The sequence below is a fragment of the Chaetura pelagica genome, unplaced genomic scaffold (genome assembly GCF_000747805.2).
Source record: "Chaetura pelagica isolate M959 unplaced genomic scaffold, ChaPel_1.0 scaffold314, whole genome shotgun sequence".
Classification (NCBI taxonomy): domain Eukaryota; kingdom Metazoa; phylum Chordata; class Aves; order Apodiformes; family Apodidae; genus Chaetura; species Chaetura pelagica.
Window position 1 is genome coordinate 2,328,714 of NW_009953218.1, and position 25,672 is coordinate 2,354,385.

Below are 25,672 nucleotides of genomic sequence, written 5' to 3' on the forward strand. Positions count from 1 at the left end.
CACTCTTTCAGGGGAGTGTGTTGCTGTGGGGAAGCCCTCCCCCCTGGACATGAGTAGAAGCACAGCTCAGGCTGTGTGAGGGACACACAACTCCATTTCAAGCCAGGGATTCTAACCTGAACTCTGATGAAGCCAGCAGGCTGGAAGGGGCAGTGGCTTCAGCCCTGGGAAGCTCTTGTTTGGGACCTCTAGCTGTATGAAAGCAATGCTGACCCTTGAGAGCCTGTTGACATGATTTCAGGGATGTCCATCATGGAGCTGGTTGGGAACATGGCGGGGACAATTGGAGGCCATGTCCGTCTGCCTACATGTGACCTGGTGGTAAAGCAACAGGCTCTTCTACAGGTCTCCTTCCTGACTTCTCTCACCCAGGAATGGGAAACAGTCCCCAGGCAAACCAGGAAGCCCATCAAGGCGCCAGTGCCCTCCATGCCCACTGCAGGGAGGAAGAGGAGTATTGCTTAGGGAACTAACACACGCACAGTTAAAATACACCACCACCACCCAGGTGATGTGACAACCCTTGTGGGTGCTAGGAGAAGCACAGAACAGTAAGACTACAGATAAAGGATGAAATCTTGAGACCAAGAGCACAAAAGGGCTTTTCTTACTTCAGTGGGGCAAAGCTGCTGCCTTCCTCACTCCTGAGGGCTTTCTGTTTTCAAAGTATATTAATTGCACCCAATGATTTTCTTCCTGCCCTTCCTTCCTGCCTGTTCCTAATCCCAGCCGTGACTTCAGTGCCTCGCTTGGGCAGAAGCCAACATGCTGTCCCTCTGCATGGCGAAAAACCTAATTTTCATTACTGTAGTAGCAAATAACTGGAATATTTCTGAATAAACAGTTTAGTGTAACTAGCCCTCCAGAGCAATATTTCAGAGGGAAGGATCAATGAAAATGTAAATTAAATGTAACTGATTCAATTCAGACTGCCCACAACAAGCATCCTATTTTAACAAGAGATGCTTTGTTTATTTTCAGTCTTTTTCTAATTCAACAGAATCCTAATGCTGTTTTATTTTTGTATCTGTGCCTCAGGCTCCAAGTTCTGCTCTCAAATAAGTATGAGAAAAAAACTACGTGATGATTTGGTCTATCTTTATACTTCAGGGTGGACCCTTTTCTTTTCCATTAAATTCCCTAGCAATGGAGAAGCTATTACCAAGGCACACGTTTTACTGATGCTTTCTCCAGGTGGACTGCAAGCCCTAAACTCATTAATGGACATTTGCTGCCTTTGGACAAATTAATTACTTGTTTCAAAGGAATTCCTTGTAATCACAGAATTTACTGAGCTCTTCAGGAATCTGCCAGTAGTGCTTTTCTGCTTTATTTTCTTTTTTTGCCTGCTGATTACACCTGTGCACATGTTTATTCCCAAACCACATGAAACCCGCAGACATTCTTAGAGGCTGACTGTTTTCTCCTGCTCAGAAATCCCCATATATTTTTGGCCGTGCACTCTGCATTCATGTGACTCTCACACTCTGTAGCTCAATGAGATCTTCTGAAAGAGCTGCCAGCTCACCAAATTTTCCATGAATTAGGTCCTGACACATCAATGAGAGGAAAGACAATGTCTGAAACAAGGCCAGCTCTGGCTTTCTGCCTAGTATGTGTCACAGTAATTCCACCAGCTGCCCTTCTACACAGCACTTCATACTTTTCAGACCACCAAAAAGCCCCTTGAATACTTTCAGTGATAGCTGGGGTTCAAGCTGCCAGTGTGTTTTCCCAGCCTCTGGCACCCAGTGGCTCTGGACTGGACCTACAAAGTTTTGTGTGTGTGTTTGTTTTGTTTTGTTGTTATTTTTATGAATGGCTTTTGCAGGAGGCTCTGACTCCAGCACAAGCATATCCAGCCATTCATAAAAAAGCAGAGGGAAAATATTGTACTTTGCCCAGTTGGAAACTGCCTCTGATACTGACCAAGGCTTTAAAGAATCTTAGTCATTCAAGACCTTTGCTATTGTAGTGCTTCACATTGAGAGCTCCCTGGCAGCGCTCGCTTACTGCTGGCTTGTTTTCCACTGGATCTGCAGTTTAGCATGTGTTATGTTTTCTCCCTTAGATGGGAGCAGCAAAGCGATGGAAGCTCAAAAGCAGAGCTCAGCCCCTCAGCTGGTATCCACGGCACACACCACCAACACACCAGGAGCTGTGCCCAGTCGTGTCATACTGAGGGCTCCAGCTTGTGGCAGCTGAATCACTGCAAGTGCTGGTTTTCAGGGGCATTGCTTTTCCTGCTTCAGCTCTCCCAGCTGCATGGAAGAGCTATCTGGACAAATGCTGGCTGGATAAATCCAGTAAGGTCCAGTCCTGAGAGGATTGCAGTGTCTGCTCACTTAGGTCACCCCAAGACCAGAAGAACTGAGGTGTACAAGAGGAATGAGAAATTTCCAAAGCACTCCCTTCATTTGTTTAACTGTTCTGAATGTGATGCCTTTGGAAACTTTCTGATGCACTACAGAAACAAATGCCTCAACTTGCAAAGCTTTGTGTTCACTGAGTTAAGAGATCTTTTCAGGGCTTCAAAGGATCCCTCCAGCAGCCTGCAGAGTAAGACCTTCTGCTCTGCGAGCAGCTCTCTCATGTTAAGGAAACTTCATGCAGTACTGGACTTCACGTTTTATTTTTATCCTTAGTTCAAAAAACAGGTAATGTATATTGAATGTGTAACAGCTAAAATTCCACACACTTTGAAGCAAAATTCAGGGGTTTTTTTACATCTTAATGCAAATACAAGTCAACCTTAAGTAGCGTTCTTAAATCTGTGTGAGAGTAAGAAAAAGTGACAGTGCTGGAAAAATCCTATGACCATGTCATTTAAATGTCTGTCACATAAGCACAAATACAAAATACAGCAGAATTTCTTTTGCCATGTTTAAACTATTAAGTACGTGAGTTAAGGCAAAAGATAATAATTTAAAACCTCAGGGTAAGATCCCTAACTTTGAGCAGAAAAACAAAACCAAGAATAAACACATCTAGAGAGGAAAGTACACCAAGTTTTTGGTGGTTTTATTTTTGCTGTAGGTTTCAGATGCTCAAGGCTCAGCTTTTCATCTTCTACAAGACCCTTCTTCCACTCCTGCTCTGGCATCACATTGCTAATTTTATTTTCAAATTCTGTTACTTTACTCTTTGTCAATAACTTAGATGCATCCTTAGAGCCTACTCAGTCACTGGTCAAACAATTTATTTGCCTTCTCTATGAGAACAAAAGAGCAGCCTCATGTGATGAGTCTATATACACCTTGTACCAGTAGTCAAAAGATGTATCAAATTCAATTTGTCACACTTCTCATTTGCTGGAGGACTTCTTATCCTGTGACTTTTCATGGTGTTATAAAAATAAGGAAGGATAAGGATAAGTCTATGTCAACTAGTACAAGCAGTGCTGGAACATATTTTTAATGATCAGAGACAAAAGCAGTGGTTTGAATGAAAATCATCCCCTGACTGCTGTGCCTGAAGCTCCAAGGGTAAGCTGCACACTCACAGTGCTCCTAGATTTTGTGTTCATCTTTCTCTTCAAACTGGGTATTATGAAGATGTGAGACTAAATGACCACGATGGAAACTAATACCCAGTTAGGATGACATTTATAGTGCTGACAGCTCAGTGTTGTGCAGAGATCATTAAAATAATTTCATAGGTCGCTTAAACACTTGTAGTTCTAAATTAAAAGATGAGTAAAACCATACTTAAGTCTTTTTGTCTACATATCCTTAAGAAATCAGGAAGTTCGTATTATACCAGTTGAAACCAATATAATCCAAAATAAATCATGTCTCCCAAGCAGTTCCATATGACAGCAGAGTGACTACTGTTCTGCCCTACAGCTTTAATTGGTTTGAGTCCAGCCTTTCCCTCCTTCTTCCAGCACAGAATGATAGAACGCTGGGACTGGGGCCCCATGCAGCCTGCGAGAGAGCCCTCACCTTCTGGGCAAAGGCCACTTTCAGCTTGATGACCACCAGCAGGAACCTATCCTAGCCTGCATGGGATGGCATGCCTGCCATTCACTCCTCTGGCTCAGGTGCACTCATGGTTTGCTATAGAAATGATCAACCTTTCGAGGGGATAGCAGAAATGCTTCTTGACCCCATCAATAGCAAAGGAGGATGCCCTCTCTGTCTCAAGCAGGGACTGGCTTGTGTTTTGGAAGCACAGGTCAGGAATTCTGCCTCCATTGCAAGTTTGCAGTCAACTGGCAACCCTGGTGTCTGTGTATGCACACTGCTGTGGGTCATTAGGATCTAACAGCAAAACCATCTGGCCCTTACAGTTCAAAGGAGATTTCGCAGTCCTCTGTGCAGCCTCATAAATGAGGCTAACAGTAATCTATGGAGAATTCTGGCAAAATCTGTGGAACTTTGATTCTTTGTTTTCTATCCTACTTGGCACTCCTCTGAGTTTTTAATACTAAATACAAAGTCAGGTCATTCAAAAAATATTTATTAGCTTATTAAACTGACCTCCCCTGACTGCTGCTGGAAAGCCCTGCACCATTTCAGGAGCTGCACCAATAACTTGAGCTGATGACAAAGTAAATAGTACTTCTATTCCACTTGTGGAGAACAGCAGAAAGCATCAGAGTTTTCCAAGTACACAAAGTGACTTTGAATAGTTATCTGACTGGCAACAAAATTTTATATTTTAATTGGCAAATTAAAAACACTGCTTCAAATTACTCTTTTGGTAGCCTGAAAATGCAGGAATTGGCACATATATCTAGTCAGGTATGTGTATATCAAACAACTGACTCCAGCAGGGCTAGGATTTAATAATTTATTTTTTTTTTTTAGAGAAAGGTACCTCCACTACATTTGCAATGGTTTTATATTTCGAGAGGACCAAAACCATCAAAGAAATATATTAAAATAAATTCTATTTTCTTTCACATTCATGTAACACATTGTTTTTCAGTTGCTTTGACCCAACCTTCCTCAGAGAGGTAGATTTCCCACCATTGCAGGTCTTGGCAAATACAAACTCAATGGTTAGAACAGGAAGGGAAAAACCATACTTGTTCTTCATCTGCCAGCAACTGTTAGCTCAAGCACAATTCTCCATTGAGTTTATCAAGAATATAGTCAAGATTCCAAGCACAGTGGCTGGTAGTTCAGTGCTCTTGATATATGCTACTAATTTTTATAATATTTCAGCCAGTATTGGTTACATTTCCATACAATATTTAGGGAATGCAGTGTATGAAACACCCATACAGGCCTTCTATCTGCAATTAAGTATCACAAAAAAAGCCAAAGTTTGAATTGGCTTATTTAGCTAAAATCAGCACAGTTTGGCAGCAGGAGCATCTGTTGTTGCTGACTGTTCTCCTTCAGAGTCAGTGCTGCACTGTTGGTTTCCCCTGTTACTTCATTATGACCCATCATGTGTTTGAGAAACTTTCCTGATGTATTTTGCTCAGGTTTAGTTCAGCACCTTGAGCATTTTTCTGCTGAAATATTAAGAAGCAATTTCTGCCCTTCAGAATAATTCTAGTATGCAGTTCAGGATGGAGGTTTTCTTGCTATGCAACTGAAGAAACGTGAGCTGGCTCTTTTGTCTGGCAAAAGTCATGCTTGTATTTCTATTTATTACTCCCTACACAGACCAACTATTGAGAAAGACAAATGGGAAGTTCCAATTATTCTTAGTTACAGCGTAAGGAAAAACCCTACACTTCAGTAGACAGAAAAAAAAAATAAATAAGTTATTTACAAAGAAAAGAAGCCCTCATGGTTCAGAGATATAAATCAATCAGAAACTACTTAGCTTTACACTTTGCAGACTTCTCCAGACAAATAACTACTGTGCAACTGCTGATCCTCAGACTATCTTGTCTGTTTGGGCAGCAACCCCTGTGTTCACCCTGCAATTCTCCTGGCCCATGTGGAAATGATTTTTGGTCACTACCAAACAAGCTAGAATTGAATTGATGACCTAGAGGTGAAAAGCACCGTATTGCATTACCATCTGGTTCTAACTTCTGTTTTAGAGTCTTCCCTATCTTCTTGCTCAGGCACCTCCTGTCATACAGACCAAAAAAACAGGGGCAGTTCCTGCTTCAGAGGCCATTCCTGGTGGTATCACTGATGTGGCTGTGTGGAGCTAATCAGAGCTGCAGAACTGTCAGCAGCGGACTCATCTCTGGACCAGGAGAGCCAGGAGCTCCCAAAACACGTGAACTTCCCTCAGCCCTTGGGCACCTTTGCTACCCTGGAACTGTGTCCATTCCAGCTACCTTGAAGGCAGTGATTCAAGCCAAGGGTCTGAGTGTCCTCCCTTGGGGATTTCCCAGTGGCAGACTGTGGCATATTTCTTCAGTTTAGATGGATGCTAGAAGTGCTGCTGCATCCAGAGCTTTGTGCTTCATGTTTTAGCAAGGCACATCTCAATCAGAGGAGGAGTGCATCAGAACGGGCACTATGTAAAAGTAGGTGCAGGAGAACGTAATTTGCCCAGAAAATCTGCAGAATTCACCTGTAGGCAAGAACAATCCAGTCCACGTCCACAGCCTGGCTTGCATCCACACTACCTTTCCTTTTCCTGTGTGGGGCCACCTCTTCCCCATTGCCTAGAGGGAAGAGCCTGGAGGCCACGCTATTTCCTTAACCACATCTGGGCACCATGTTAAGTGGCAGAGGACAAGACGGTGAAGGAGAGAAGGCTCCCAATGGCACTGCACAGATGACTGCAGGGCAGTGCCTGAGGCTGTGCCCAGGCACTGTTCAGCTCACTGAGCACAGACACAGCTGTAGATACTATTTGGAAGAGCTATCTGTCCCCTCATCTGCACAACTAGGGTTAGGATACAAAGCATACAGCCAGCCTCTTCTGCAGAGCCACTTCTGTCCCTTCAGAGGTGTAAACCATCCTGTAGAGAGCTTATGCAGTCAAACCTAGAGCTGGCCCTAAACTACTGCAGGAGCTTCCCCTTCCCACCCAGCCCATTGCCTCTGTGACCTCCTGTTGCCCTGTGACAGCTGGACAGGGTTTTCCTCCAAAGAAATGGCACACAGCACAGGGAAGGCCTGCCTGATTTTCTGCAGCTGAGGATCTGGCCTGAGGCACTTCTCTTGAACTTCTTTGTCTGAGCACATCCATTGGTAGCCACATGGTTGGCTGAGGATGTTTTTGTATGTCTGGGATATACAGATGTCTGATAGCTGTCTGTCTATCGAATAGATTTGATAATTATTACTGCCTCCAGGACATTGATGCTGCATTGAGTGTCTGTCAAGAGTCTGACTGGAGTCTGCTGACATCCTGGCACAGTTTCATAAAGAAGTCAGTGTCCAAAACAGAAATACATTTTGTGCATACTTGAAACATACCTCAGGCTTGGTGGTGAGTTGCTGTAATTAATCCACTTCCTGGCTTGATATATTTTGGGATCATTCTGTGCATGGTATGCTAAATATTGAACTCAGCTGATATTGTTATAAGTGGAAATTTCATTGATTATGTCTGAAGGCATGATTTGTATAGAATCAGCCTGGTTGGAAAGGACATTGAAGATCATCAAGTCCAACCATAACCTAATTTACCTGTTCAGAGCTTAAATCATGCTGCTAAGCACTATATCTCTATTTCCTTTAAACACTTCCATGGATGTTGACTCCACCACCTCCCTGGGCAGCCTCTTTCACTGTCCAACCACTCTTTTGGTAATGAAATTCTTTCTAATATCCAGTCTAAACCTCCTCTGGCACAGCATTAGGCCATTTCCTCTCATCCTGTCATTAATCACTTGAGAGAAGAGACCAAAATCCACCTCCCTACAACCTCCTTTCAGGCAGTTGTAGAGAGCAAGGAGGTCTCCCCTCAGCCTCCTCTTCTTCAAACTAAACAATCCCAGTTCCCTCAGCCTCTCCTCATAGGACTTACTCTCCAGAATAAAGCATTCCTTGTAGACACTTCTTGCAAAGCAGGAAAAAAACATGGCATTGCATTTCTGGTGTGCTTCTACTATTCACTCATTAAAAGCAATTTCATCATGTGCATCATTGTGAAACCTGCGTGGCACAGTAACGTATTTTAAAAGATGGCAGCAAAATAATTTTATCTTTTAACCAGTTAAAATCCATTTACTAAAAAAATTGCAAAGTCAAAGTCTACAATATCCTACTATCAGCCTCTCGACAGGAGCAAGAAATAAGAACACTGTGAACAGATGCTTCCCTCTGTCTTAAAGAGAGAGAAAGAAGGGGGAAGAGGGAGGGAGAAAGATTCTGCTCTTGATAATCCTAGTGTAATTTTAAAGTTCTTCTATTTATGGCCCTGGATATACTCCAAATTTAGCCCAGTCTAGGAAAGAAGAATTTGACTGTAATTTTTACAAGACAATTACCTGATTGTTTGGCTACAGTTATTTAATAGCCTTTTAGAAGCTTCATCTGACCTGAAGATCCTATTTGTTGCTTGCATCTAACAATGTGAACATCAAAGGTATACACCTTAGGTATGCAGGCAAATCCCCTGCAGCTTTTTTCGTAAGAGTGCTGAAACCCGATCCCACCCCAAGAATGCAGCGCCCTCCTGCAGCCCCGCTCCCTGGGACATCTTCAAGTGGTTTCCTCACTCCCAAAGCCCCATCCACCACTTGGAAAGCCGCCTGCTTTTAAAGGTTACGGCTGCTAGGGATGGCCTGTGAACATTCTACCTAACACAGGTCATTTCAGACTGCTCGATATTTACTCTCAGTTCCTGAGAACCCTTCCAGGTTTTGTCGTTACTGCTGCTTAAGTGACAAAATTGGGTTTTTCATGCTCCAAAAAACAAAGCTAAATCTTGCCCTTGGTTCAAACCAGAGTCTACACAAAGAGGTAAATGCTTCCATCTCCCGGCCAGTCACATTTTGTTATGCTTGGAACCTCTGTGGTCTGGGACGTGCCAAAAATATACCAGTTGGTAGCATGTGTGGGTAGGTGGTCTTGGCAGCAGAGGTGAAAGCAGCTTGCTGGATAGAGGAGCAGGATAGTTGGCCTCCAAATGCTGCTCTAGTTGGCACAGAGAGTCATATCCTTTCTGGGAATTAGGTACACTGAGTAGACAGAAGCTTCATTTGCAGCTGAACATAATCCACCTCCATGAGATCAGGCATTATATCAGCACCAGATTTTTTAATGGCAACTGCAAAATCATTTTAGTATTGGCTGCGATGTGGCCAAGGATACCCTGATACTCTAGATACTAACAGGTATGGGTGCTACTGATGGTGCAGAGCAAGGTCCTTCTGCCTGTGGTCAGCAGGCTGCTCCCAGGCACCTCAATGTTCCCACATTCCATGCCTGTGACTCCCCAGCCCAGCCTCAAGCAAGACTTCATCTTAAGAAGAGAGCTTAGGAGCGCAGGGGTTCAACTTGAGGTGAGCCCCACAAACACCAGAGGTTGGTGTGAGCCCATTGCTCTCCCAGGCACTCCCCATGGCCAGAAGGAAGGACACTAATGAAGGAAGGACAGCACTTGGAGGAAGGGCAAGGAAACACCAGTATAGCAGGGGACAGTGTGTGTACACCTAGGAGCTTCTGGAAATCTCTGGTTGGTTGGGAAGAGTCTTGGGAAATTTTGGTTGGGTTGCACACTAACAATGGGAGAGCGGGAAACAATGGGAACAGAGCCAAAGGGATGGGATGGAGGAATGGAAGTGGCAAGGAGGGATGGTGGGGAAGAAGGAGACCAAACACCACCTTCCTTGTTTGCATAAAAATGGGAAAGAGGTCTCTGCGCTGCCTGTTACATGCAAGGAACTGAGAAGAAACACACAGAAATATCTTATTCAAAATGCTTTGTCTCAACCAACACACACAAGATAGCTGAACTGCTGTAATTATTTTTTTTTTCTCCTGTTATGCTCTTGGAAGTGTGTGAGTTACTGACATACCTTGGGGGTTTTGTTATATTTTTAAAGACAGTAATTGGGAAGTTAAGTTAGAAAGACTCTTTAGGTGGGGTTTTCTGATTTTAGGATCAGATGCATTTTTTTGGCTTTATGGGAGTGCTTCATGTTCTCAGATCATAAAAAAGGTAGAGAGAAACAGGACTGCAGACTGGGACTGTAATGCCTTGTGGAGCAGAGGATTACATCCCTACCCACAAGCAGAGAAACAACCTCCTATTCAAGGCTGATGACAGCAGGATCGGCAGGAGCTCGTGCTCTTCCCGAAGAACTCAAGCCATCTCTCAGCACGGCAATCTGAGAGGAAGCAGCTCTGCTTCAGCTTTGCGGTTAGTCGGTGCTGGCAGAGGGACAGCCAGGACATTCATTGTGTGTTCTACAAGCACTTCAGAAGGGTGAGGGACAGTGATGGGAAAAGGAGTTGCCCATGCCTCTTTGCCTTTCATCACCTCCCAGGAATGTCTGCCTTCGGGGCTAATTTAGATGCATTTACCTTAATAAATGTGTGGTCTTTTCAGCCACGTTTTTTCACTTTAATTCCTGTCTGCCCTTGCTGGCACATGCCCTTGGCAATTTGTGGTTATTTTGCTCATTTGACATTGTATAATTGTCCTTTATTACTGAATATAAATTTATTTTATAGTTAGGCAAACACAGAGCTCATGAAAGTGATATAATCTAGTTCCATTTTACTTAGAAAATACTGGGCTTTTTTCTTTTTCTTTCTTTTCTTCTTTTTCTCAGTCAAAAATATAATGATTTGCTAACTGTAAACTCCTTTACAAACCCAAAACGGATGATTTCATGAGTCTTCCAGATGCTTATCACAGTTCCAGAAAGCTTCCTCACTGACAAGAATGTCAGGACTTCTGTGAGATCTCCACATCAGGATATTATTAATAAATGTTCTGTACCTCAGAGGGACCCCCCCTAATATCACGCAAGCACCATATGGCTCCCTGCTCAGCACTGTGGATGTCTCCTCCCTCTCCTTACTCCTAAGTGTCATGGGCCCTTTTGGCCAACCTTTTGGGCTGGGGTTTGTCGAATGGTCCCTTATGGGGACTACTCAAGGTCTCTCTTCTTAGTACATGAAGACACTTCTTTTACATCCATAGGCAGCCCATGACAAGATGTCTATACTTGTATCAGCCAATAGACATAAGATCAGATGGATGAAAAGCAGGATTCACACATCTTTCAAGAGAAAGCATCATGGAAAGAAGGCTGTTGCCCTCTGCCAAGAATAAGAGCCTTCAGAAAAGAGGATGCAGGGTAATTTGCACTGTTGATAATTTTGGCAGGGAGGTTCTAGCTTATCAGCCTTAGTGTAACCAGCCCTGACCTAGAAAACTATTAGTAGGCCCATTTAAATTTCTGAATTTTCATTTAGAGCACTGGCCAGTAATACGTGGGAGTGTGCTTTCCCCCAGCTGTCTCAGGCATACTACAGTGCAACAACTGGGCTGCCAATGTCCTGGGGGAGTCTTCAGCGTGCAGAAGTCATGTTCCTGGAAGAGCACAGGATGCCACTGAACACCATGGACACTTCAGAAGCAAAATGCATAGGTCACTAATTCACTGATTAGTATGCCATAGTAACACCAATACAAAGGCATCTAGTTCTTGAAGACTACAGAATTAATTGCAATCTGAACCTGACCTACTGGTAGGCAGCAGACAAGGACAAACTCCAAGCAAAAAAACCTTAGGAAGTTCACCATGATGAACAAGTTTGTCTACCTCCTCATCAATATCACTTATGGTGGGTTTCTTTTTTTTTTTCTTCCAAGTACATTTTTCTTTACCCTCAGTGTTCTTTCAGAAATGGAAATCTAACTCATTACCAGATGTCCTGTGGGAGACTTGTGATGCTGTGTGAGGAGTCACATCAGTACTACTTCTCAGCTCAACATGGCCTTCCTTAAGAAAAGCTTTAGAATATATATCAGATAACTAAAATCAATCACAGTATTTAAATACATAATCCCATCTCTGAGTATCCTTTTCATCTCTGCAAATCCCAAAGTGATTTATACACTGGAAGTGACAGAGGAACCTTACAAAGGGATCTGTTTCACTCTGAACCAAAACGCAGCCATTTCTGGGATGAGGTCTGGCAGCTGTTTTAACAGCACAAGACAATGTTACATGCAGTTGGGGCACGAGGTGAAGAATAGCATATCCAGTATATGTGGCAGGGAAGGAAGGATGTAATTATCCAAATTGGAATTTGGCCAGGACACTGGGGTCAAAACCCTGACTCTTTTGAAAAGTGTCATGGGAACACTAATGACCACAAGTGGTCAGAGCCTTGATTTTTCATCTCATCTGGAAAACGACACCTCCAACACCAGTTTTCTTGAATACCACACAGAGGCATTCATCCCAAGTCAATAAGTCAGAAAAGTGCATCCCAGCACAGTAGCTAAGTGTCCTTGGAGGCATTAATTTTGTTTCTGAGTAAACCCATATAATCTGAAAGCCCAGCAGACATATACATACCCCCTTCTCAGCACTGGTCTACAAAGAGAACAGGACACTGTTTGTGTTGGATATATTTATCTGAAACTCAGATCACAAGCCCACTATTTTCAGAACAGCAATACTCCTCCCATGACCAACTCATGAATTGACTTCTGTTGTCTAAAATGAGAATCACAATGAGTATTTAATCTATGAATGGCTGCTAAACCAAACAAATTACTTTCCACTGCAGTATTAGCTACTGCATTCTGCATGATTTAAGTAAACAAAGCACATCACTAACCTAAAAGCCACCACCAGGTAAGCAGCATAACAGAATACAGATGGGTTTTAGCCTGCTTTGGATGTGAGGATATACAGCATTACTTTATATGTATTTTCCTAGGGTGAAGGAATAGTGCTTAGCAATGAGGACAGGCTAGCAGGATGTGTGTGGGCAATCACTAATACTGGTCCAAGCTGAACTGGACACAGTAACCTATTCACACATTAAATACCTGAGACTAGAAATTCTGTCCATAGCTGTTTTTATAGATTTGGAGAGAGGAACTTAGTAGTGGCTTACACCTTAAGACTGTTAATTTTTTATCACTCTGGATTCTTAAAACGAAGTTCAGCAACCTACTCATCCTGAACAGATTCTGCCTAGCATAAAACATCATACAATTCTCAACAAGCCCTGATGCTTCTAGGGTAATTCTTAAAGTGTGTGAGAGCCAGACCTAATGGCAGATGCCTCCCAGAACTCACATGACTGTAGTGCTAGTAGCTCATGAACTGTATCGTGCTGCACTACATACCACAGCCAGCAGCAAGACTAGGAGGATTCAAACCCCTTGCTACCAGAGATAAATCACCAAAGCTGACATTTCCAGGTGGCCCATCAAATGTTCACCCATCGACTCTCTCTGTTCGTGTCTTCCCACAGCACTGTACAGCTCTGGTGAAACAAGCAATGAACCCAGCAAGTGAGGCAGAAAGATTCTGGGCAACAAGATTTTCACAAAACATTGGAAGAATTGGGAAATTTACTGTCCCTGCATTAGATGTTGCATAGCTGATCCCCTCACATGAAGAAGAGGTAATCCAAACATGGAAGACTGACAAAACATGGGCCATGGAAAAGAGGATTAAACGTTTCCTCACAGAACACGAAATCATAGAATGGTTTGTATTGTAAGGGGCCTTAAAGGATCACCTAGTCCAACCCTCTGCCATGGGCAGGGACAACTCTCACTAGACCAGGTTGCTCCAAGCCCCATCCAACCTGGCTGTGAACACTTCCAGAGATGATGCAGGGTTCCTGGAACTGGTCTAGACCTCTATCACAGTCCTAATTTTAAAAATGTGACTTAGAAGATGACAAGAGTTTGTCGCCTGCATTTGAATGCCATCCATAAGAAGGAATCCCCCTCTGGCCATAATCCTAAGAAATCTGTAGCAGACCTTAGCTGTGATGGGACTCCAATGGCCCATCTTGCACAGGAGGTCACATCAGATTATTACATGGTCCCATCTGGCTTTAGCATCTGTGAATCAAGGGTTGGATAACAATGTCACTAGTCTAACAAGGAAGAGCAAGTCTGTCTCATAGATATACTGCCAAGATGGTTTATTTTTCACAAATACTTCCTTTACATAGCAGGAACATGTGCATATGTGCTGCAGAGAAATTTAATAAATTATGATCAGGGAAAATTAAAGGAGTTGACGCAAAACCCACTAAGACCAGATGCACATAACTAGAAATCTCAGATTTGTTTGAACCATGTCACAGAGTGAACCCAACTCAAATCCATTCGGTCAATAGCGTAAGAGTATCTGTATGTGGGAAAGTGCAGGACTGTGGCACTGGAAGAAAATGAATCCTGGGGGTTCTACAGGGTGAGGCAAGGTACAATATAGGTCTTACAGGTATAAAGTTATACATAATGTAGGAATATGTAGCAATGCCTGCTCAGAAGACATTTTAGAACAGTCACCAGTCTTTATGTAAGGACTGGTTTTGAACAGAATTGAGAAAACAGCAGTATGTACTTAAAATCACATTAGAAGGCTCTCACTCAAATGAGACAGAAGAGATACTGTATCAAGGGCAGACCACCAAATCTAACAGCTCATCTCCTTTTTATAAAATCAGAACCGAAATGGTGATTTTTGCCTGGCAGCAACCAAGCACAGATCGTCCTTTTTTCAAAGCAAAATCCAGTTAACAGACATACAGGCATTTTTCTCCTGATCACACTGTTAGAAGCTCTAGTGAACGTTTGTCTGCTCTGGTCCACACAAACAAGTATTAGTTAACCTGTCACCTGGCTAATTTTTACTAATTTAGTAATACTAATACCCTTTATCATTCCAGATGATTTGCTTGTGCCCTTAAAAACAATTTAACTTAATATTAAATCTTTTATTGTATTTCCTTTCAGCCACTGCCTTTTCTGCATCTTAACTGCACCAAGTGTCCACAGCATTATAAAACTCCCCAACAACAAACATACAAAATCCAAGCCTTCTCTTGCTTGTTGCTTTACCCACTTTACTGTCCTCTTATTGTTTTACTTTAATTGCTGGAGCTTGATACCATACTCATTTTCCTCAGTCAGTTCATACTATCAATTTCCCTGAAGGTCAGAAACAATACATCAGGAAATACCACCTGCTATTCAGCGATATTGCAGGAAATTTGCATTTCCACTTTGTAACGTGTTATTATTTTGGACTGACAACCTACATTTATTTCATTATCCCTAAGTGTTGGGACCCCTGAAAGCTAGAAAGAATGGGTGGTCTGGCTGGCCTCCCCACTAGCATTTCATGGTCATTAACAATCAAGACTGAGAAGGCAAACAAAAGCTCTCCCTCCGTCACTTTCACGGGGGTTCGGGAGCAATTCAGCCTCTTTGGAGATCTCCCTCAGCTTGGCCAGCTCTTCTCCAGAGCTGGGTCACTGCCTGAACACATTCTTCCAGCCTCTGCAAACAGCACTGAGGAATGAGGTGGTGGATGCAGCCAGAGGAGTTGCTCTCTTGCAGGAATACAGGAGGCTTCAGCGTGGTTTCTGAAGGGAGCTTAATGGTTTCCTTCCAGCCTCTCATTCACTGGACGTGAGAATGTGGCATTTCGGGACCAATGGCAGGGGAAGGAAAATCACCCTCCATTAGGTGCTCACAAGCCTTGCAAAATCCCAAACCCAAACTTCAGTTCTTCAGCATTTTGTTCTGGAGGGATCCACCATGACAAACTCCAACAACTTTACTCCCTTAGCATTCTCAGCATGACCGTAAGGGGTTGAGGCAGGAAGGAGAAGGAAACCCATTAGAAGGAAGCTGCAATCCTGCACATTTCTGATGCATTTTCTACACAACATGGAGTACATGAAGCGTTAGTAGCCTTTTTCCTAGCTCTTCAAACCCAAGTTTGGCTGTTGTGTTTTCTCCCCCTTAGCTGACATGTCCTGCAGGGCAGAGCAGAGTACCTGCTTCCAGCAGATGTAGCCAGGGCAGCAAGAGGCACGGCTGAGTATCGTGGCCCCTCACACGTGTTGGGAAGTGTGTGCCACGTGAAATGTCAGGGGGAGAGGGGCACTCGCAGCCATTTATCGCTGCTCCCAGGGAGCCTGCCATGCCACCCAGAAACACACCCAACTATGGGCACAAGGCAAATGGACCAAAGGTAGAAATGTGCTTAAAAATGGCTTTATTTGTGGAGATCTGTCTGAATCCAGCTCTGTGGCTTCAGAAGTGTGACTGTGGGAACTTTCTTAAACAGTTTCTTCTTGGCTGACTGAACACATCCCAGAGATTTCACTTCTGGAAGGAATGCCTTGAAGTATTTTTTTTTATTATGAGGGTGTTTCAAGACATATCTCTATTTCAAGCAGCAGCACTGGAGACTGCTGAGAGAGGGCAGTGAGCCTTACTCTCTGGTTTGAAGGAAACTTTCTTTTTGGCTGGCTGCACAAAAGGTCATGACTGGGGTGGCAGCAGAGGAGGGCACCCATCGACGGCTTCCCCGAGTCACTCTCCCACCCCATTTGTGCCAGGGAGCTGCACTGCCATTGCCACCACCACCACCAGAGCCAAACTGTCCTGCTGCCAGGGAGCTGCACGCCACACAGAGCCAGAGGTGATACAGGTTGCTCTGTCCCTGCTGCAGGAGCAAGTCTGAAAGTTGCCACTATGCCAGCAGGTCTGAGCTGCTAATGCGGCACTGGGACAAGCAGCTGCAAAGCTGCAAAAAGTTGCGTGAGCTCTGTTTGTTCTTCTTGCCCATGAAAAGGAAATGCAAAGAGGTATAAAGTCACAATGCCTTTTCCCAGACATGAGAACTACTGCAAACCAGCTGAGAATTTCCCCCCTCTGGGGAGTCCTGCCAGGTATTTGGATTTAGCAGTTGGCAATGGTGAGGTCTTGCTGGCAGAAGAGAGCTTTGAGCTGGCACTGACTCAGAGGCTGTTTTACAAGAGCTGTCTTTTAAAACTTCAGACTGATAAAACTGATGACTGTGTTGAGAGATTCTCATAAAACACTGAGTCACCCCTTATTCAATTAAGGAAGCCGTCACTGATCTTTCAAGGAGGCCTGAATGGGTTATTCCTTTCTATGTTGTGCTGAGCTCAGAAATACCAATCAGCATGACACTCTGGATGACCTAGGCTGGCAGTCAGAAAGTTCAAAAGGTGAGGAACATCTCTTGACAGGAATAAACGGTGACGCACATTTGGAAATAACCTTTGCAATTAAAATTAGCTGTTTGGTACCCTCTCCTGCCTGGAAGCTTTTGTGCTACTAAAAAGTTACCTAGAAGGGATGGCAAGAAATGACTGCAAACCTGCCCCAGCCGCTCTCAAGGCTGATTTAAAAATCAGGAGGAGGAGAAATGCCAATGTTTAATATTTAAACAAAAATATGTTTAATTTTAAAACATTTATGTTCCTTTTATGATTGTTAGATCAATATTAATACAGAATGTAAACCATTTTATAGCCTCTGCACAGGAATTCCCTGTTGCTCCCTTCCCAAAAAGTCTGTTTTTCAAGCAGATGAGCACTACCAGCAGAAATGCTGGTTCTAATAAATAACTCCAGAGTGAGACCTGCCACCTTTCTTCAGACACGCTGCCTAATGACTTCAGTGAGAGTTCTGCCTGAGTAAAAACACCAAGTTTTGGCCCATTACCTTTAAATGAACAGAATGGTTTATTTGTGGTTTGAGGTGCTTCCTCATGTCTGAACTTTTAGTTTTCCAGGCCAAGCTGAAGAGGTACAAAGGGGGTTTCCCACGATCCCCTGACATGTATGTGGACTCAAAAGGGCTCCCAAATTATTCTCTTGAGTTTTGTGACTCGAATTTGTACCTGCAACCCGTGCCTTTACAGAGCAGAAACAGAGGGTAGAGATATGATGTCATGACAATGATTTTGACTGAGTTGAAAAATACTCAAAAATCTTTCTCTAACACTCTTCAGCCTTTATCCCCTCCGCAAGCTGTATACACTAAGATCTGCTGTGTTTCTAAAAAGCTCTTACAGCCTCGAGATGAAAACCAGGACAGTACAGAAAAGCAGGAGTAGAAACAACAGCCAAAGGCCATGTTTCCAGCATTTATTTCCGTGAGTTTGCTCCAACAAGACTGTACAAAAAGAAGTCAGTAAATACTTGTGAGCAAACCTCACACCAGTCCACTGTGTCCTGCTAACATCACCCAGCTGCTGCCTCTATCCATTCACATACACGTTTGAACTTCATTCATTCATACACTTGAGAGAAGCTGCTGCAGTTCTCGCCCTGGCCCCGCCAGCCCATTGCCTTTCCAGAGAGCACCTTGGTGCCGAGGGCTGCAGGGCAGCCCGCCGGCTTCCCTCCTTAGTGTCCCCCTGCCATGGTCCTTGGGAGGGGGGCATGGGGAGGAAGTGGTTCTGATATGTATTTTACTGATGTTTTAAAGCATATGGTCTGAATGCTCTGGATGCCGAGCATGATTACTGTCACATGTCCCAGTCCACTGCCTATCTGTTGACACAGTATCACCTTTCATTAATCGCTGGATGCCATTTTCCCATCAGCATTGCTCTAAAACAGAGGAATTATAGGCAGGACACAAATCCAAACAACCCTTATATGCTTAATAAAATAAATAACTATCAGCCCCTTAAACGTTTCTCCTTTAAAGGAATTTTCCTTATTTTAGATCAAACATTTCCTTGGGATTCACGCTAATTTGTACTTTCCAGTGCCATAAATAACTAACACAAAAGAAAAACAAAAACCCACCACATTCAAAATCAGATTTTTATTTTTAAGTTCTAAAATACATGCTCATGTCATGCTTTGGGCACTGGCACAATTTCTGAATGAATGCAAACAAAGGAAGATCTGCTTGAATGCATCAGACCCCCTAATGCATACTTAGCATAGCTCCAGGTCAATGGAGCCAGACCTGTTTATACCAGTTCAAGAGTTGTCCCACAAGGTTCACAGGAGCGTAGTACCTCTGTAAGTAAGGACCTGGACCTCCTCCCTTCCGTTCTTCTTAAACTTGTGAATGGGTTAATGCTGCATATCTCAGTACACTGCGGAACTACTTGGATTTGGTTCAGGTCACACAAGCAGGCTGGGAAAGACACATGCACCTCTGCCACCTCCCCACCTCACTCACTCTTCCATGCACTGACGGAGAGATAAAATCAGCTTTTCACAGGAAACCTGCTTACTGATACACTAGTTCAGTGTGGACTATAAAACATTACATTTTGGGGGTTTTCATGAAGACAAAATCTTATGAAGTGAGCAAGGACTTTGAGCTCAAAATTTCCTTTTCACATGAAACCTAATTTTCTGGCTAAAGTATTTTGACAGAAATAGACTCATCAGTAGCTAACAAAGCTTTGTACTCTGCTGTGACAGCACATCTCTGTGTGGTTCCACTCCCCAGACCAGTATCCTGCCTGATCAACACGCATTTTGGCTCTTAATGTGGCCTGCAAGCCCAGAGATGGAGACATCACTGAGTGCCCTGCTTTTATCCTCTTGTCACATAAGCGGAGGTTAGCACATATGAAACCATTGGATTTGTCTGCTCCAAGCATAAAGGGAAAGAACAGAGATGTGTTTGAGAGCCAAACATAAGCCATTTGGGGAAGCACCAGGCAAAATCAACAGCTGGCAGCTGGTGACCTGCCAGGTCTCGCTCCAGTGGTGCAACACTGGTGAGAACTGGCTTGTGTCGCGGGAGGAGATGTGCTCTGCAATGAAGAGCTCCAAGAGGAACTCAAGTGTAGAGCCCCTTGGAGCAACCGCCTAGAGTTCTGAGACCTCTCTGGCTTGCAGTACCATTTGAGTTCTGTATGAAACCCCTATTGCTATGGTACCACACAGTTTCCCATACACTAAAAAATATACACATATAATGATTTGTCTCCCTCTTCCTTTTGGCTTATAGAAATAGCTTAATTATCACATTGAGTTTACCTCATGTCACAATTGTCTGTGGAGGATGTTCTCACGAACGTGCACCAAATTTCAGCACATTTGAGCAGCCGTGTTATGCACCATAAAAGAACCTCTGTCACCTAGTCTTCTAAGATCTCCTTTGGTCACTTCATGTTCCCAAAGTCTCTGAGGAACATACATTTGCACTCTAATCCTTCCATCACATCTACATGAGACTGTCACATCTGACACGACAGCAGTTAGGAAAGTGAAATGTTAATCTGGCAGCCTATGCATAACATAAGGACTTACATTAAAAAAAACCTACAAAACCTCTGGAAAGTGCCGCATACGCCACGTCATGTCAGTGTAGATCACAAGGTCATTAACCCCTTCCCTGCAGGCTTGTCCAGGGCTGCAGTGGCACCGCTACCTCAGATGCCAGCATTCCCTGCAGGACTAGACCACAGGGCTCCAGCAGCACAGCACAGCCCAGGCTTTGCCTTGTGGGCACGATTATGATGCTGGTCATCGACACCACAGTCTCAGTGGCTCCTACAGTGCAGTGAGAGGCTACACGGACTCCAGCATAAAAGTTTAAAACCTGAATAATGACACAGCATGTGTCACCCAAACCAGCAAGTTTCTTGGTGCGAAACACAACACTGGTGTCCCAGTCCCACTGGGGACACAGCAGGGCATGGGACACTTCACTCCGTAGGTGAGGATGCTGCAATTGCTGCTTGTCAGAGCTCTTGTTAGCAGTCACAGAACAAGGGCAAGCGACCAGTATCTACAAAAGATCCCTCTAAAAAATACTTCCTTCTTCTGCTTCCAGTGAAACCCCCCAAAGCAGCCTGCTGCCAAGAAACAGGGGAATCCAACTGTGAGAGGATGAACTTATCTTCCCTTTAGCACTCTGCCCGGCCTCAGGCCACTTGTTTTGGGGCTGGCCTTCCCATGCTGACTGAGAGCAGCAAGGCTGATGTTGGCGAGTAGGGTGTCACCCAGTGTAACTGCTGATCCCTCCAGGTGATCAGATGGGGCAGATGGGAGCTGAGAGCAATGAGAGTGAATCACCCTTCTCAGGCACACCAGCCTGCAGACACAAAAAGCCTGGGCACCAGTAGATCACTGCACCCTCGAGGTTTAGGCCATGTCACCTCTGCAGTCCCCAAACTGTCCATGGCGAGAGAGTGCTCTGTGGGGGCTGCCATGAGGTGTCTGTGGGGCCACCATCCTACTTGTGGGTCATTTATTTACATAGAATTATGACAAGTAGCTATAGAAATTAAAGGAAAACGGAGACAATAGTGCGTTAGTGCCGTCTGATGTCTACATCTACATCCTCATGTTTCAAGGTATCTAACAACCATTAAAGGCCCATAAGCCAGACTGAATCTTCCTTAGGGGGCTTCCTTCATTAGTAACTGCCTATTAGGAGACTGTTTGTATTCTTTTCTGGTGCTGACTACTATATACAGGACACTAGATTAATGAATCCATGATCTTATCCTAATTGGACAAATATTTTTTTAAAAAGGAGATGCCTACACAGTACTTGCATAACAACCCCTACTCTCTCACAGCTGACCTTAAAACAGAATTCCCTTGCCAAGGAGATGGGGAATAATGGCATGTTTTCACATGTGGATAGACAGTTAAATTGTATGCAAAATCTTTTCTCTGTCTGGTTCCTTAATTTTTTTATATATAAAAACCATAAAGAAATTTTTTGCTTCTAAAATGTTTGTCTCTATTTTAGTGAAAGAAATGTAAAATATGCCCAATTGCAGCCAAAATCATATTTTCATCCTATTCTAACTAAACCATGGCCAAATTAATTTCCTTCAGATTTTAAGGAAAAGAGAAATGTTCCTGGTTCTCGGCTGTGAACTTGCGCATTACATTTCAATCTGGAGAGAATGTTTATGGCTGTGTTATTACTAATAAACACAATTTATAATGTAAACAATGAGAGGACCTCCACCAAAGCAATACCAGCATGGAATGCTGTAATAAATTCAATTAACATCTAATAGAAACTCTGATCTGCTCACATGCCATCTAATTCATTAATGCTCAGAATAAAATAAAACTAGCACGGACTGGCTGCTCCCAGTTCTTGAAGGCTGCCATCCTCAAATTTCTCCCATGGAGTAGCAGGTATCATAAACCAATGCACCTTCTGCAAATCAACAGAAGCTACTGATGCTAGACCAGATTCCATATTCATTTGACCAGATTATGCTCCTTTAAATCTAGAATATCACGGCTGGCTACACAAGCCCTCAGCCTCCTTACGGAGGTTATGACTACAGCGCTGACTTTGGCCCAGTAGCTGTTGAAAAGATTAAACAAAAATTAGCAGTTCCTGTACAACAAAATCTTTGGATATTAACCAGAGTTAAAAATCAAGCTTTAGTTGCTTCCTGCCTGTCGGACATGCTACGCTGAACATCCTTTTCAAAAACCACAGGTAATAAAACTTGCACTAAAAGAGGCCGCCCTCAGCACAAAGTCTGTACTGATGCCAGGCACTGCAATCTCTCTCATGTGTGCTGCTCTCCAAGCACTGAGGCAGCAAGGCACAGGGCCTCATCAAAAGATGCTGCTTTACAGGTTTGCTGATAACTTGATAGAGCTGATAAAGCCGTTATTGCTGACAAGTTAAACAGATTTTCAGAGTAGTGCCAGACTCATGCCAGAAATGAGGACGAAAAACAAAGCCAGTACAACTCAGAGAACGTGAACTTTTGTTTCACAGATGAATAAACAAAACAACTCTTTTTTAAATGGATATGCCTGTAACTGGGGCTTGCTATGGTGGAGGTGCAGTCAAGATAATTACAGTGGAATTCAGGTGGGGTTTGGGTGTGTGCAAAATATAGCAACAAAAAGCCTTGCTCCACAGGATAATTAGATATGTAATATAAGGAGCCTAATTATCTGTTCCTGATTAGACAGTCTCCAAGGTGGGAACTGGGCAGCAGAGAGGGGAAGGAAGAGCCAGCACTGCTCTCCCATCAGCACGTGCTGTGGCACAGCTTCTCATCCTCTTCTAACAAAAGTGCTCAGGCTTGCTTAGATCAACTATTTAGCATGTGCTGTGGCACAGCTTCTCATCCTCTTCTAACAAAAGTGCTCAGGCTTGCTTAGATCAACTATTTAAACCAACTGAACTGATCCAACTGATTTTGCTTGGAGCAGATGAGGAAGCTCCCACAGAAAGCGCCTGGCAGCAGCTGGGCAAGGTCAGTAACGTTGGGCCAGAGGCTGTGATGAGGAGCTGAGGGCAGTGACCACTTCCTCCAGCATCTCTGGATCTCAAAGGGGACATCACCATCACCCTACAGCTTAACTGTGTGGGGTCCTCCACCAGCAATGGGCAACCAGGATGACTTGTCCTCTTTCCTCCACAGACCTCACACACTTTGTACCACCCAGGCAAACAGTCCCTTCTCACCAGCATACAGCTCTGGAAAGGATGAAGTTTTGCTTTCAGATAATTTTACTGCTACAGCAACGCGAATAGTCTTCACGGTAACACCAAACTGAAAAAATACCAAACTGAGGCAAAATGTATGGGTCGTAGTAATCAATAAATCCCTGAACACCCCTAACAGACACCAGTAAAACCAGAAGGTGCCATTTCTGCCACCTAGTCTGACCTCCTTCACAGTGCAAGTCACTGAGTTTTGCCCAGTAATTCTTATATCAACACCATAATTTCAGGTTGAAGTATTGCGCATCTTTCAGAAAAACATCCCATTGTGATTTAAAGACTACAAGTCTTGAAGAATTCACCACATGCCCTAAGCAAGCTGTTCCCATGATCAATTGCCCTCATTCTTCAAAATGTATGCCTCATGTGCGTGTGGGAACTGCAAACGCAAAGGGTGAATGAGCCAAGTTCTGATGCTCTGGAATGAGTGAAGAATCAACCTCATATCAGTTTTATGAGGTTATAATCCCACATAAGAGGCTACACTATCTTTCTGGAAGATCTCATACAGAATTTAGCAAGAGAAGTGCTAAACATTTTCCTCACTTCATGAGACTTTTCAGATTGTGTTTCCTTCTCAAGACTAAAACAGATTTGATAAATCGCATAATTTTTGCACAAGGTACATAATCTCAACAGCCACCACAATCATAGTGGTACCACGGCTTTTCTCTTGCCACCAGACTGGCTTGCTTGACAAACAGCTGTGGCTGAAAAGTCAGCTCCTGAAGTTAAAAGAAACCATAGCGCTCTCAAAAAGCACGTTTGTTTTTTTTCCCCATCTACAGCTCTGGTTTCTCCATATGAACCAAGACACAGAACATGTGGCTGACATGTAACAAAAGGGGAGTGACTTTGCCTTGCAATTTGACAAATGCCATGCTAAGGGTCTGAGAATTGGAAGTTGCTTGACCTTGCAGCTGGTATTTCAAGGATTGAGAAAGAAAGCAGCAGCCATGGGCAAGAGGGAAGCAGTGAGTGATAAAGGACATATTTTGGTGGGGGGGAAAATGTGTTGCAAATGTTTTGTTTTCTTATCTTGGAATAAAGTCCAAAACCAGCACTTCTGTATGCTGTCATCTGTTCTTCCCTTGAAGAAGATGTCAACTTGTTACTACCACGGGGACCTAAGGAAACAATTGTCATTGTGCTCTTTCTATAACACCAGAAGGTTTTCTCCAATGTAAATCCTCCCAAAGCACATACTCTCCTTCAAGGTTTTTTTTTCACCTGGAGGAATCAGATCACACAAAGGGTATGGCTATGGAAAGGACCCTCAGCAGATGCTCACCTACTAGTTCACTCCATCCAGTGAAAGCAGAGGTCCAATGTCTTCCTTCAGTGAGCTGGAAGAATCCAACTGACACATGGAGGCACAGCGTTCTCCCTCCTCATGCCAGTATTTCCTGTGTTTGATGGGAAGGGTGGCATTTTACTTGAGTCACCTCAGTTTTCAAATGGTTATTCTTACTGTTTTTCAGTCAAGCACATGGGAAACAGATCTTCAGAAAACACGAGCTTGTGGCTGGAGACTGACCTCTGGGATGACTCCTTCATGACTCAACTCTAGTCTCCAAATGAACACTAGTAGGACTTCACCTTTAATCACTGTTATATATGACCTCATGACTATATTTGCCTGCCTCAGTTTAACTGCAGGCTGATGATTTAAAGTTCAGCACTATAAAACCCCAGATTATTAGACACAATCAAGAATTAGACTTCAAAGACCTTTAGTCTGTCATACATAATTAACATACTGAAGCACAATTAAATCATGATTGGCATTTTATAGGACTAGTTCTTTGAGGACAGCAAAGCTCGTTTTTACCAGTAGTCTTTGAGAAAAAAACCTCAATTATTTTAATGTACCTCTAATTTCTATACCATTCAAACTATTCCCAGGAGGTATGAAACATATTACTTCCAACATGAAGTTGTTTTCATATTAATTCCTAATCCCTGCAGCATTTTTGGCAATGAGTATTTTGGAAGGTGAATTTAAAAAGAGAACCAATACAAAATAAAGTTGTCAGTGCATTGATTGGAATTATGAATGCATCCTTTAATCATGTATCCCACTCAAACCATGCATCTCTGAGTCCACATGGCCCAGGGCTGAATCTCCCACCGTGGGCATTAAATGCCGTAATATGTTTAATTAACTCACTAAAATGCACTATGGTCCTTGAACACCAGAGTGACTGGTGCCAAGTGTTTATAGTGACAGCAACTGTTAATAAAATGCTATGCAGTCTGGGTTTGGAAGCTCATATGGAAGAGCTGAGGGGCTCTGGGGCCTTGAGGTCATTCATATCTTGCATCTCTCCAGTTAAGG

The 25,672-nt window shown here is 43.5% G+C and overlaps 1 protein-coding gene across 1 annotated transcript in view; it reads right to left on the bottom strand.

Annotated features, from left to right (window-relative positions):
- Positions 1-25,672, bottom strand: part of HMGA2 (high mobility group AT-hook 2) — a 114,689-nt gene that overhangs the window by 21,957 nt on the left and 67,060 nt on the right. The window lies entirely within an intron of this gene.